Genomic DNA, 15,597 nt, shown 5'->3' on the forward strand with positions numbered 1-15,597 from the left:
AAAACATATATCAACCAAACACCTACCAAAAAAGAGCAGGAGTGGCAATATTAATCTCAGATAAAATAGACATTTAAAAAAATCCACCATAAAAGACAAAGAAGGGCATTGTATAATGATTAAAGGGACAATCCACCATGAAGACATAACCATAATAAATATCTACACACTCAATGACAGGGCTCCAAAACACATAAAACAAACTCTAACAGCACTGAAAAGAGAAACTGACAGTTCCACAATAATAGTAGAAGACTTCAACACACCACTTTCGGTAAAGGACAGAACATCTAGAAAGAAACTCAACAAAAATACAGAAGATCTAAAGGCCACAATCAGCCAACTTGACCTCATAGACATATATAGAACACTCCACCCAACAGCTGCAACGTATACATTCTTTTCCAACGCATATGGAACGTTCTTCAGAATAGACCACATCTTAGGCCACAAAGCAACCCTCAAAAAAACTCAAAGCACTGAGATAATACAAAGCATCTTCTTTTACCACAATGACAACATAGTAGAAATTAACAACAGGAAGAGCAAGAAAAAAAAAAATCAAATACATGGAAACTGAATAACACCCTACTTAAAAAACACTGAGTAATAGAAGAAATCAAAGATAGAATCAAAAAATTCCTAGAATCAAATGAGAATGAAAACACATATACCAAAACCTTGGGACACAGCAAAGGCAGTGCTCAGAGGTCAATTTATAGCAACAGATGCACACATCAAAAAAGAAGAAAGGGACAAAATCAAAACATTAGCTATACAACGCGAACAAATAGAAAGAGAACAGCAAAAAAAGCCCACAGAGACCAGAAGAAAGGAAATAATTAAGATCAGAGCAGAAATAAATGAAATAGAGAATAGAAAAACAATAGAAAGAATCAATGAAACCAAAAGGTGGATCCTTGAAAGGATCAACAAAATCGACAAACCACTCGCCAAATTGACAAAAGAAAAACAGGGTGGAATAGTCAGATGCTTCCTGCAGTCCCTCTTACAACAAAGACCTGAAAAAAGAAATGAATCAATTATATCTGAAAATCTAGGAGCCCTGAACATCAAATACAAAGTTGAGGAATCAGACTGAGGGGCAGGGGGAGGGCGAGATGGTTCAGCAGCAGCGAGGAGTTGCCAGACCTGACCTGGTCAGCCTCAGTACCCTGCAGGCTGGATCCCCAGCACACGAGGTGTGAGGCAAGCAGTGGCACTCAGGACACATTTTCCACAGCAGGAGAGACCGAGCAGCAAAGAGTCTGCTCAAACCTCCAGAACCAGTGAGAAATGGTGCTCAGTGGGCAAAAGATAAGTACAAGCATCTAACCTACCTTGAGGATCGAAAAACAAACCCCTCCTTTCGGGAAGTACCACTCTTCCATTTACCTGCCCCCTCCCTGCTGTTGCTCTGGGTCCTGGTCTGGCTTCACTGATTGCTGCAGCCCCTGGGCAGGAAGTAGGACCCATCGTGTGCCCTGAGCCATTCTTCCAGCTTTGGAGAAAGAAAGATTAACAAACAGGGAAAAATAATCTGCCAGCTCCCCTAAACCGGGAACTCAGGGCAGGCACAGCCCCTTTGCCTATGCACAGGCATAAGGGGTCCATGGACTTTGAATGCCTTTCACCCCTGCATAGACCTATGTGGTCCCATTTCAACAGTGTAGTCCCTCATTAGCACAGTGCAACAGAGTTTATACCTGAAGCTTGTTTTCATCTGTATTAGCTATAAGGGGGAGTGGCAGATTAACGATACTTGACACCACACTGCCCATTAAGCAGTGTCCTCACCTACCAACATCAGGTGCCTGGGGACTGGTGGCTCCACTCACCCCACCAAGCCACCTGTGACAGGGATCCAAGTGGTGACTTCCAGTCCTTACAGCCAACAGCACTGGGTGCCCGTAGTCTGGCTGCAAAACCCACCTACATACTCGGTCTAGGGAACAAGGACACACCTTCCACCCAGACTCTCACAGGCAGCAGTCAACCCCCTGCCTTGATCAGTGCATGACCCCTACCGCACCAGATACCTGCGTCTACTCCAATCAACCCTGCCCGTCTTGGACTGTAGGTGAGAGCCTGCACCACACATTTGGTGATCGACAACCTGGACACCTGAAATGAATCCACACAAGAAAAGTGAGTGGACTCCTAGGCTCACATACTTACTAACAGCTCCAGCCACCTGGAGACAGCTGGTGAGAGCTTCAAAAATGCCAGTAATCAAACTAGCTCACACGACCAGCCTATTTGGGCATATCAAAACAAAACAAGAAGCTAGGACACAGTAAGCAAACATAAAATAAATAAACATAGTAACTTATTGATGGCTCAGAGACAACAGTCAATATCAAATCACATAAAATGGCAGAGCATGATGGCTTCAGCAAGCCACCAAAACAAAGAACCAACAAACCTCTCAGAGGAAGAGAAGGTCTTGGAATTACCGGAGGTAGAATTCAAAAGATTAAAATACAGAGCTCTTCAAGATATCAGGAAGGAAATCAGTCAAAAAGCAGACCAATCCAAGGAACATACAGACAAAGCAACAGAGGAACTTAAGAAGGTTATACAAGAGCATAACGACAATTTTAACACGCTGCAAGAATCCATAGACAGCAAACAGAAATCCAAAAGATTAACAATAAAATTTCAGAATTACAAACTCAACAGAAAGTCATAGGAGCAATTGAGGCAATGGAAGTCAGAATTAGTGAGACTGAAGATAAAGCACTTGACACCACCGTATTTGAGGAAAAACCAGACAAAAGAATTTTAAGAAATGAAGAAATTCCTAAGAATTATGTGAGACTCTATCAAGAGGAATAACCTACAAGTGATTGGAGTACCAGAATAGGGCGAAGGCGATAACAAAAAATAGAGAAAATTGTTGAAGATTTGTTGGCAGAAAACTTCCCTGATATTGTGAAAGATAAGAAGATATCTATCCTATACAAGGTAGATCCCAAAAGAAAGCTACCAAGACATATTATAATCAAACCTGCCAAAAGCAAAAATAAAGAGAGAGTTTTAAGAGCAGCTATGGGAAAGGAAAAATCGTCTACAAAGGAGAGTCAATAAAACTAAGCTCAGACTACTCAACAGAAACCATGCAGGCAAGAAGGCAATGGGATGACATATATAAAGCCTTGAAGGAAAAAAATTGCCAGCCAAGAATTATATATCCAGCAAAACTGTCTCTCAAATATGATGGAGAAATTAGAGCATTTCCAGATAAACAGAAGTTTAGGAAATTTGTAAAAACCAGACCAAAACTGCAAGAAATACTAAAGGGAGTCCTCTGGTTAGAAACTCTATAACATCAGATAACAACTTGAAACTAGAACACAGGACAGAACAACCAGATATAACCCAGATAGGGAAATCACAAATAAATCACAGCTAAAACACTGAAAATAGGGAAACAGGGATGTCAATATGTAAAAGATGACAACATTAAAACAAAAAAGAGGGACTAAATAATGTAGTCATAAATCTTTCATATGGAGAGGAAGTCAAGGCAATATAAAGAAATAAAAGTCTGGTTTAAACTTAGAAAAATAGAGGTAAGTATTAAGGTAACCACAAAGGAAACTAACAATCCTACACATCAAAATAAAAAACAAGAAAAACATAAAGACCCAGCAAATACAAAATCAACAACAATGAAAAGGATGAAAAGAAAATACATAAAGAAAAACGACTCAGCACAGAAAATTAAGTGGAACAAAGAAACTGTCAACAACACACACATACAAAATACATCAAAATGACAGACTAAACTCATACCTATCAATAATTACACTGAGTGTAAATGCACCAATAAAGAGACAGAGAGTGGCAGAATGGGGAAAAAAACAAAAAACAAAAAACACGAACTGTCTATATGCTGCCTACAAGAGACACATCTTAGATTTAAAGACACAAACTAAAACTCAAAGAATGGAAAAAAATATATCAAGCAAACAACAATCAAAAAGAGGAGTGGCAATATTAATCTCTGACAAAATACACTTTAAAGCAAAATCCACCACGAAGGATAAGAAAGGACACTATATAATGATTAAAGGATCAATACACCAGAAGGACATGAGCATAATAAATATTTACTCATCCACCGACAGGGCTCCAAAATACCTAAAACAAACTTTAACAGCATTGAAAAGAGAAATAGCTCCACAATAATAGTAGGAGACTTCAACACACCACTTTCAATGAAGAACAGAACATCCAGAAAGAAGCTCAATAAAGACACGTAAGATCTAAATGCCACAATCAACCAACCTGATCTCATAGACATATACAGAACACTCCAACCAACAGCAGCCAAGTATATTTTCTTTTCCAATGCACATGGAACATTCTCCGGAATAGACCACACGTCAGGCCATAAAGCAAGCCTTAACAGAATCCAAAACATTCAAATATTACAAAGCATCTTTTCTGACCATAAAGCCATAGAAGTAGAAATCATTAACAGAAAAAGGAGGGAAAAAAATTAAATACATGGAAACTGAACAACACTTTGCTCAAAAACTACTGGGTTATAGAAGAAATTAAGGATGGAATAAAGAAATTATGAAAATGAAAACACATCCTACCAGAACCTTTGGGACACAGCAAAAGCACTGCTCAGAGGTCAGTTTATAGCAATAAATGCACACATCCAAAAAGAAGAAAGGGCCAAAATCAAAACATTAACCTTACAACTCATACATGTAGAAAGAGAGCAGCAAAAGAAGCCCTCAGGCTCCAGAAGAAAGGAAATAATAAGAATTAGAGCAGAATTAAATGAAATACAGAACAGAAAAACAATTGAAAGAGTTAACAAGACAAAAAGTCGGTTCTTTGAAAAGATCAACCAAATCGATAAACCACTGGCCAAACTGAAAAAAAGAAAAATAGGAGAGCAAGCAAATAACCTGAGTAAGAAACGAGATGGGTGATAACACAACAGACTCAACGGAAATTAAAAGAATCATAACAGAATACTATGAAAAATTGTACTCCAACAAACTTGAAAACCTAGAGGAAATGGACACATTTCTAGAAACTCACTACCTACCTAAACACAAACAGAGGTAGAACAACTAAATAAACCTATAACAAAAGAAGAGGTTGAAAAGGTAATTAAAAAGCTCCCAACAAAAAAAGCCCTGGCCCTGCCAGTTTCACCAGAGAATTCTACCAAACTTTCAGAGAAGAGTTAACTCCATTACTACTAAAGGTATTTCAGAGAATAGAAAAGGATGGAATACTCCCAAACTCATTCTATGAAGCCAGCATAACCCTGATACTAAAACCAGTTAAAGACACCACAAAAAAAAGAAAACTACAGACCACTATCCCTCATGAACATTGACCCAAAACTCCTCAACAAAATTCTAGCCAATACAATTCAACAATATACCAAAAAAAAAATTCACTATGATCAAATTGGATTTACACCAGGTATGTAGTGATGGTTCAACATTAGAAAAATCATCAATGTAATCCATCACATAAACAAAACAAAAGACAAGAACCACATGATCTTATCAATTGATGCAGAAAAGACATTTGACAAAGTCCAACACCTATTCATGATAAACTCTCAGCAAAATAGGAATAGAAGGGAAATTCCTCAACATAATAAAGACTATTTATACAAAGCCAACAGCCAACATCATTCTAAATGGAGAGAGTCTGAAAGCATTCCCTTCGAGAACAGGAACCAGACAAGGATGCTCCTTATCACCATGCTTATTCAACATTGTACTGGGGGTCCTAGGCGGAGCAATTAGGCTAGAAAAAGAAACAAAGGGCATCCAAATTGGTAAGGAAGAAGTAAAAGAATCCCTATTTGCAGATGATATGATCTTATACACAAAAAACCCTAAATAATCCACAAGAAAACTACTGTAACTAATAGAAGATTTCAGCAAAGTATCAGGATACAAAATAAACATACAAAAATCAGTTGTATTCCTCTACACCAACAAAGAGAACTTCAAAGAGGAAATCATCAAATCAATACCATTTACAATAGCCTCCAAGAAGATAAAATACTTGGGAATAAATCTAACCAGAGACGTAAAAGACCTATACAATGAAAACTCCAAGACACTACTGCAAGAAACCAAAAGAGACCTACATAAGTGGAAAAACATACCTTGCTCAAGGAGAGGAAGACTTAACATTGTGAAAATGTCAATTTTACCCAAAGCAATCTACACATACAATGCAATCCCGACCCAAATTCGAACGACATTTTTTACTGAGAAGGAGAAACAAATCACCAACTTCATATGGATAGGGAAGAGTCCCCAGATAAGTAAAGCATTACTGAAGAAGAAGAACAAAGTGAGAGTCCTCACACTACCTGATTTTAGAAGCTATTATACCGCCACGGTAGTCAAAACAGCCTGGTACTTGTACAACAACAGATACATAGATCAATGGAACAGAATTCAGAACCCAGATGTAAATCCATCCCCTACAGTCACCTGATCTTCGACAAGGGCACAAAGTCCATCAAATGGGGAAAGGACAGTCTTTTTAACAAATGGTGCGGGCAAAATTGGATATCCATCTTAAAAAAAAATGAAACAGCACCCATACCTCACACCATACACAAAAACTAATTCAAAATGGATCAAAGACCAAAATATAAAACAAAAACTACAAAGCTTATAGAAGAAAAAATTAGATCAATGTTAGAGGCCCTAATACACAGCATTAACAGGATACAAACCATAACTAACAACACACAAACTACAAAGATAAGCTAGATAACCGGGATCTTCTAAAAATTAAATCCTTATACTCATCAAAAGACTTCACCAAAAGACTAAAAAGAGAACCTACAGACTGGGGAAAATTTTTGGCTATGACAAATCCAACAAAGGTCTAATCTCTAAAATCTATAAGAAAATCCAACACCTCTACAACAAAAAGACAAATAATCCAATTAAAAAATGGGCAAAGGAAATGGACAGACACTTTGCCAAAGAAGACATTCAAGCAGTAACAGACACATGAGGAAATGCTCGCGATCACTAGTCATTAGAGAAATGCAAGTGAAAACCACAAAGAGATATACCGTCTTATCCCGGCATTACTGGCACTAATCAAAAAAACAGAAAATAACAAATGTTGGAGAGGCTGCGGGGAGATTGGAACTCTTATGTACTGCTGGTGGGAATGCAAAATGGTTGTACCATTTTGAAAAACGATATGTTGCCTCCTTTGAAATCTAGAAACAGAAATACCATATGATCCAGCAATTCCACTCCTAGGAATATATCCTAGAGAAATAAGAGCTGTCACACGAATAGACATAGGCACACCCATGTTCATTGCCGTATGGTTCACAATAGCCAAAAGATGGAAACAACCTAGATGCCCATCAACAGATGAATGGATAAACAAACTGCGGAACATACACACAATGGAATACTACACAATGATAAAGAACAATGATGAATCTGTAAAGCAACTTATAACATGGACGAATCTGGAGGGCCTTATGCTGAGTGAAATCAGTCAATTACCAAAGGACAAATATTGTATGAGACCACTACTATAAAAACTCATGAAAACATTTACACTCAAAAAGAAACAATCTTTGATGGTTACAAGGGAGGGGAGTGGGGATGGAAAATCACTAAATAGACAATAGCTAAGTGCTAACTCTGGTGAAGGGTAAGACAGTACACAATTCTGGGAAAGCCAGTACAACTTGTCCAAGGCAAGGTCATGGTAGCTCCATGGACACATCCAAATTCCCTGAGGGACCGAATAACTGTGCTGAGGGCTGTGGGGACCATGGTCTTTGGGAACATCTAGCTCAACTGGCGTAACATAGTTTATAAAGAAAATGTTCTACATTCTACTTTGGTGAGTAGCATCTGAGGTCTTAAAAGCTTGTGAGCAGCCGTCTAAGATACTCCACTTGTCTCACCCTGTCAGGAGCAAAGGAGAATGAAGAAAACCAAAGACACAAGGGAAAGATTTCTCCAAAGGACTAAAAGTTAATACATTTAGTTGTAAAATCTGCTGGAAAATCCAACACCTCTACAACAAAAAGACAAATAATCCAATTAAAAAATGGGCAGAGGAAATGAACAGACACTTTACCAAAGAAGACATTAAAGCATCTAACAGACACATGAGGAAATGCTCACAATCACTAGCCATTACAGAAATGCAAATTAAAACCACAATGAGATACCATATCATACTGGCATTACTGGCATACATCAAAAACCAGAAAGTAATTTTCATATATGGTGTGAATGAGTCCAGCACCATTCATTTGTACGTGAAAACCCAATTACCCAAGCGTCATTTATTGAAGAGACTATTCTTCCCAATTGAATAGACTTAGTAGGCTTGTAGAAAATCAATTGACCATGGATGTATGGATTTATTTCTGAACTCTCAATTCTATTCCATTTGTCTATGTTTTTATCATTACACCAGTACAGCAAGATACTACAAATCTGGCCTTTATATTTGCTCATAAAATTACCCTTACCAGACATCTTTTTTTCCACGTACAGCTTTGAGTTTCTGTCTATTGCCCTTTCATTTCAATCTGAAGGACTCTGGCATTTGCCATGGTTTGAATTATGTCACCCCAAAAATGTGTGTATCGATTTGGCTAGGCCATGATTCCTGGTACTGTGTGATTTTCCTGTATGTTTGTAAACTTGCCTCTATGATGTTAATGAGGGAGGATGGGTGGCAGTTGTGTTAGTAAGGCAGGACCTGATCTACAAGACTGGATTGTATCCTGAGGCAATCTCTTGAGATATAAAAGAGAGAAGCGAGCAGTGAGACAGGGGGACCTCATACCATCAAGAAAGCAGTGCCGGGAGCAGAGCGTGGTCCTTTGGATGTGGGTCCCTGTGCAGAGAAGCTCCTAGTCTGGGGGATCACTGAAGAGAAGAGGGCCGACAGAGAGAAAAAGCCTTCCCCAGGAGCTGACGCCCTGAATTTGGACTTTTAGCCTACTTTAAATGTGAGGAAATAAACTTCTCTTCGTTAAAACCATCCACTTGTGGTGTTTCTGTTATAGCAGCACTAGATAACTAAGACAGCATTTTTGGTAGAGTAGGTCTAGGCATAATGCACTGTCTCAGCTTTTTTCGTTGGTGAATGTCTTAATTTTCACCTTCATTTTTGAACTACAGCTTTGCTATAACTCTTGTTTGACAGTTCTTTTCTTTCAGAGTTTTAAATATGTCATCCCACTGCCTTCTGGCCTCCAAGGGTTCTGCAGAGAAACTGGTGCTTAATGTTATTGAGGATCCTTTGTCTGTGACAATCTGCTTCTCTCTTGCTGCTTTCAAGATTCTCTCTTTATCTTTGGTTTTCAAGAGTTTGATTATAATGTGTCTTAATGTGGATCTCTTTGGGTTTATCCTACTTGAAGTTTGTTGAGCTTCTTGTATGTATAGACTCGTGTCCTTCATCAAATATTGCAAGCTTTCTGCCATTATGCCTTTAAATATTCTTTGTTATTTTATCTCTCTTCTCCTTTTGGGACTCCTATGACACATATATTGTTTTCTTTAGAAGGCGTCCCACAAGTTCCTTAGGCTGTTTACTGTTTTTCATTCTTTTATTTTTCTCTTCATACTAAAAAAAATTCAATTGTCTTATTTTCTATTCCACTGATTCTTTTCTATGCCAGCTCAAATCTGCTTTGAGTCCCTTCATTTTTCATTTCCATGTTGTACTTTTCTGCTCTAGTAATTCTGTTTGTTGCCTTTTTACAGTTTCTCTTTATTGATATTCTCATTTTGTTTCTGTATTGTCTTCCTGATTCCCTTTAGTTGTTTGTCTGTATTTTCCTTTGGGTATTGGAATACATTTAATACTGTTGTTTCAAAAACTTCTACCTGGGTTCCCATAAGAATGTTTTCTGTCTCTTCATTTCGTTCTTTGGAACGGGCCATACTTTCCTGTTTCTTTGTATGCCTTGTGATTTTATGTCAAAACCAGGGTATTTGAATATTATAGTGTGTTAACCCTGAAACTCGGTCTTTTCACCTCCCCCAGTGTTTAGACTTTTTTTTTAATTGTTGAAGGCTGTAGTAGTCTGTCTCCTCAGCAACCTCCCTTAACTATTTTTGTAACAACTGTCTTCCTGTATGTGTAGGGAACCGAGGAATCTGTTCCCCATCCCATGCAGGGCTAGTGATTCAAAAGAGATTTCTTTGTATTCCAGGAATAAAGAAGAAAGGAAAGGAAATACAGAAAAAACAAAACCTCTTCCATTGTTTTCAACTTGAGTCTGTGCTTAAGGATGAGCCTAAGGTGAAAACATAGGTTCTTCTTAGGTATATAATGTGCATGTGTTTTGTGCTAAGCCTGCATGTGGCTTTCTCAATTCCTGTCTTAGTTGTCTAGTGCTACTATAACAGAAATACCACAAGCGGATGGCTTTAATAAACAGAAATTTATTCTCTCACAGTCTAGGAGGCTAGAAGTGCGAATTCAGGGCATCAGCTCCAGAGGAAAGCTTTCTCTCTCCATCAACTCTGGAGGAAGGTCTTTGTCATAAATCTTCCCTTGGGTCTAGAAGTTTCTCAGTGAAGGGACCTTGGGTCCAAAGGACGCACTCTACTCCTGGCTCTTCTTTCTTGGTGATATGAGTTTCCTTTCCTCTCGACTTGCTTCTCTCTTTTTATCTCAAAAGAGATTGACTCAAGATACAATCTAATCCTGTAGAATGTGTCCTTCCTCATTATCATAACTGCTCTAATTCAGCCTCATTACAGTCATAGAGGTTAGGATGTACAACACATAGGATAATCACATCAGGTCACAAAATGGAGGACAATCACACAATACTGGGAATCATGGCCTAGCCAATTGACACGTTTTGGGGTGACACGATTCAATCTATAACAATTCCAAACACTGTTTTTGAAAGTATTAAATTCTCAAGAAACTCTCACACTGGCTTCTCCTTCAGCTCTTAGGAATTAATTGTATGCTCCAAATACCCGAGTTAATTGTATACTCAGTCCCTGGTGGTTAAGTGCGGTGCACTAAATAACTGACAAAGTCAGTAATTTCCATTTTTGTGCCAACTGCATGGTAAGGATCAGCATGAATACAATGCCTAAATTGTGGGGATAGATCCAGCCCTTGCCCTCATCTCCAGCTGACCAAGTGGCACTCTCTCTCCAAACCTAGCTACCCACAGCTGGGTCAGAGCTCACAAGTTAGAAGGACACCATCCTTCAGATTAGCTGTCCATGCAGCCTTTCTCTAACCCTAGACACCCAGAGCTGGTCAGAGTACACAAGTTAAAAGGACACAGTTCTTTAGACTGCCAAATAGGCAGACACCAGGCCCTACTAGCTGTCACTGACCCTTTGTGTTTGATAATTCATTGAAATGACTCATATGGTATACTCACAAAGAGGATACCATATCTAAAACTACAGATTTATCACAGCCAAAAATGATACAAACGAAGAGACCCATAGAGTGAAGTCTGGGAAGGTCCTCAACACAAAACTTCCATGTCCCCAGGTATGTGCAACTCTCCCAAGAGCAGATGTTCTCTCCAATCAGGAAGCTCTTCAAACTTCTGTGTTCAGGGCTTTTATCTGGCCCCACTGCATAGTCATGATTGGGGGCTCATTGAATATGCATGATTTAATAAATCATGCCCCTTCTTTTCTGAGGTTAGTTGACCAAGAGGTCACTGTGGCCTGGGCAGCCCACACTCATTTGTACAAATCCTCAAAGGTTGTCTAGAGGTTTTAGATAATAAAGGCACCTAATTATTCAGGAAATTTCAGGGATTATCTCTCACATATCAAACACAAAAGCCAAATTGCCTCTGTAAGGTGATTCATTATCTGACAGACAGTCATAGCCTTCGGGTGTGGTTCACTGCTCCTTTTTCCTCACCCTGTGTAAGCTCCAAGTCAGTTTAAACTGGGAGGACCTCCCTGCTTTAGTCCGTCAGGCCGCCCCCAGAAAGATCAGAACAGACACACACGATAGTCTGCTAGCAAAGTCAGCTCTGCTCACTGCAGAGCCAGAGATCAGACCGCTTCTCTGAGAATGTTGTCCCTGGTTTTCCACTGCTGCTGCTGGCAGATCTTTGGACCAGGGAGGGACGCCAGCAGCAAAAAAGGAAAAAAAATTTTCTTACTAAAAGTCACCTTTTTCTTGATTTAGTGTTCGCTTAGTTGCTGCAACCTTCCCATTGCTTTTTAGAGTTCTTACAGAACTGAGACTACCTACTTCCAGTTGTTTTCCTTACTGATAATGTGGTGGGAAAGGTCCATGGAACTGCTCATGCTGCCATCTTACAGGAAGTCTCAATCCTCCTCTCCAATTAAATTTATGTCTAGGTATTTTATTCTTAAAGATACTATTGTAAACAGGATTGTTTTCTTGATTTCCTTTTCAGATTGTTAATTGCTGTGTACAGAAACACAACTGATTGTTAAACTTGTACTCTGCCATTTGGCTGAATTCACTTATTAGCTCTAGTGCCATTCTTGTGGATTCTTTGGGATTTTCTATATATAGAAATCTGTTGTTTGCAAGTAAAGATCATTTTACTTCTTCCTCTCCCATATGGATGCCTTTTATTTCTTTTTATTTCCTAATTGCTCAGGCTACAAATTTTGTACAATTGCCCAACTGATTTTTTACAAAGGGACGTAAGCAATTCAAAGGGGGGAGGGGGAAGAGCGATAGCTTTTTCAACAAATGGTGCAGGAGCAACGGAAATCCATGAGCCAACAAATACGCATTGACGTAAATCTCACACCTTATACAAAAATTATCTCAAAATGGAACACGGACTTAAATGTAATATGAAGAAGTATAAAACTTTCAGTAAAAATAAGCATAAAAGGAACTCTTTGGGACCTAGGGCTAGGCAAAGTGTTCTTAGACTTGATATCAAAAGGAAAACCCATAAAAGGAAAAGTTGATACACTGGACTTTATCAGAATTAAAACCTTATGCTCTGAGAAAGACGCTCATAAGAGAATGAAAAGGCAAGCTACAGACTGAGAGAAAATATTTGCAATCCACATATCCAACATAGCCAATCCACGTAACACTCTGTTACTTCTTACAGAATTTTATCCAACTAGTATTTGGAACATATAAATAATTTTATAAAAAGAACTTCAACAGTACAAAATTAAAAATCTAATTGGAAATTGGGCAAAAGACATGAACAGACATTTCCCCTAAGAGGATCTACTGATGAGTAACCAGCACATGGAAAGATCTTCAATTTTACTAGCCATTAGGGAAATGAAAATTGTTGTTAGATGTTGTTAGGTGCTGTTGAGTTAATTCCGACTCATAGCGACCCCATGTACAAAAGAACGAAATAAGATATGACTACACACCTATCAGAATCACTAAAATAAAAAACAGTAATAACAAATTGATGGCAAGGATGCAGAGAAACAGGATTTCTGGTGGGATGACTAGTGGGAAAGGAAAATGGTACAACCACTCTGGAAAACAGTTTGGAAGTTTTTTTGTAAACTACCATACACAATTGGATACTTGGGCATTTATCCCACAGCAGTGGAAATTCATGTTCACACAAAAATCTGTACACAAATGTTCATAGCAGCTTTACTTACGATAGTTAAAAACTGGAAACAATCCAGGTGACTTTCAATGTGTGAATGGTTAAACAGTGCTACAACCATACAATAGAATACTACTCAGCAATTGTAAGGAATGAACTACTGATAACATGTAACAAGTTAGATGAATCTTCACAGAATTATGCTGACTGAAAAAAGCCAATGCCAAAAGGCTACATACAGCATTACTCCCTTTACATAACATTCTTGAGATGACAAAATTATAGAAATGGAGCACACATTATCGGCTGCCAGGGACCTATGTCAACTTTCTGGTTAGCAGATGAGCTCTTAACCACTGCACCGCCAGGGCTCCTTCATGAACCTACACATGTGATAAAATTGCATAGAAATGAATACACACACCTACTCAAACACAAATGAGTGCAAGCAAAACTGGGGAAAGTGGACATTATCAGTGGATTGTATCAGTGTCTATATTCCAGTTGTGATACTATACTATAATTTTCCAAGAAGTTATTATTGAGAAAAACTGGGTAAAGGGTACATAAAAAAAACTAGTTATCCTGGAGTGGACTCCGACTCGTGGTGACCCTATGTGTGTTAGAATAGAACTATGCTCCACAGGGTTTCAGTGGCTGATTTTTTGTAAATAGATCACCACCCTTTCTTCTGAGGTGCCTCTGGGTGTGTAAAACCTCATACCTTTTGGTTGCTGAGTGCTTAACTGTTTGTGCCACCCAGGGACTCCTAAAGGGTACATAGGATCTGTTACTTCTTACAACTGTATGTGAACCTACAATTATCACAAGATAAAAAGTTTTTTTTTTTTAAAAAGTATTAACCGAGTTTAAAAAGAAACCCTTTGGACCAAACATTTATAGACATCAATGGGATGAAAAATTTATGCACTAAGATTAATAACACAATGGATACACAGTAGCTATTCAACTACAATGGTTATGGAAAGCATGGTCTACTTTATTCAATGGATAGAAAGGAAGAATATTTGATGTTGGAAACTACTTAAAATTTTTCACTATTTACCTTAGAAAATTCACTATAGAACCAAAAAGAAATATAAATAAGAAAGTAGAAGCATAAGACAAAGAAAACCCGCCATGAAACTTTTTGTGTATATATATCTAAATCTCACACCTTATGCAAAAAATATATTTCTTTCCAACTATTTCCTATGCACACACATAACTATAATTTTTTAAAAATGCAATCATACACTAAATGCTAATTACAACACACTTCATTCACTAACGTGGAAATACTTGCCCCTCTGCATCAGCATGTTGCCAGGAGGAAACCTCAGGTTTTTCTCAGTGCGACTCATCACAGCCAGTAAAGAAGAGGCCAAGGTGGGAGATCAGAAAGGTGCCTTTATTTCATTGCACAAGGAAAGGAACAGTCAGGGCTGCTGCCTCCACGACGGCTCACGGGTAGCTTGGGGAGGAAGGCTTTTACAGACAGCAGACAAGGAAATGTAAATCGATCATGAATATTCAGGATCAACATTTGTGCAGGTGTCCAGAGCTTGGGGATGACTATGCATTTTCTTTAGACAAGGGTTTGATTCTCTGGGATGCAGGAAGAGGTCAATTTTCCTTCATTAGCATGTTAAGTCTCCACGCAGAGGCGGGGTGCTTATGTGTATTTTGCACTTACTGAGCTAGAAGGTTACTTAAAGTGCCAAGATGGCATTGAAAACTTGTTAAAACCAGTTGAGGCCAGCTATGGCCCATTCTGTTGTTATCTTGTCAAGGGCAATTTCAGAAAAATATGTGGCCTGTTCTGCTCTGTGTAGGAGGATAAGCCAGAGCAGGTTATTTCCAGAAAGGCTGAGGTCTGAGGCTGTCTGTCTCATTCCCTCCTCTTATTTGAACCTTGACAATTATTGGTCAGGGTTTGTTCTAAACCACTGTACGGCAGCCCATTTTGCCTGGTAGGGAGACTCTGGTGAGGTTGTGAGCTGGGTGTAAGG

The sequence above is a fragment of the Trichechus manatus genome, unplaced genomic scaffold (assembly GCF_000243295.1).
Source record: "Trichechus manatus latirostris isolate Lorelei unplaced genomic scaffold, TriManLat1.0 scaffold00216, whole genome shotgun sequence".
NCBI lineage: Eukaryota > Metazoa > Chordata > Mammalia > Sirenia > Trichechidae > Trichechus > Trichechus manatus.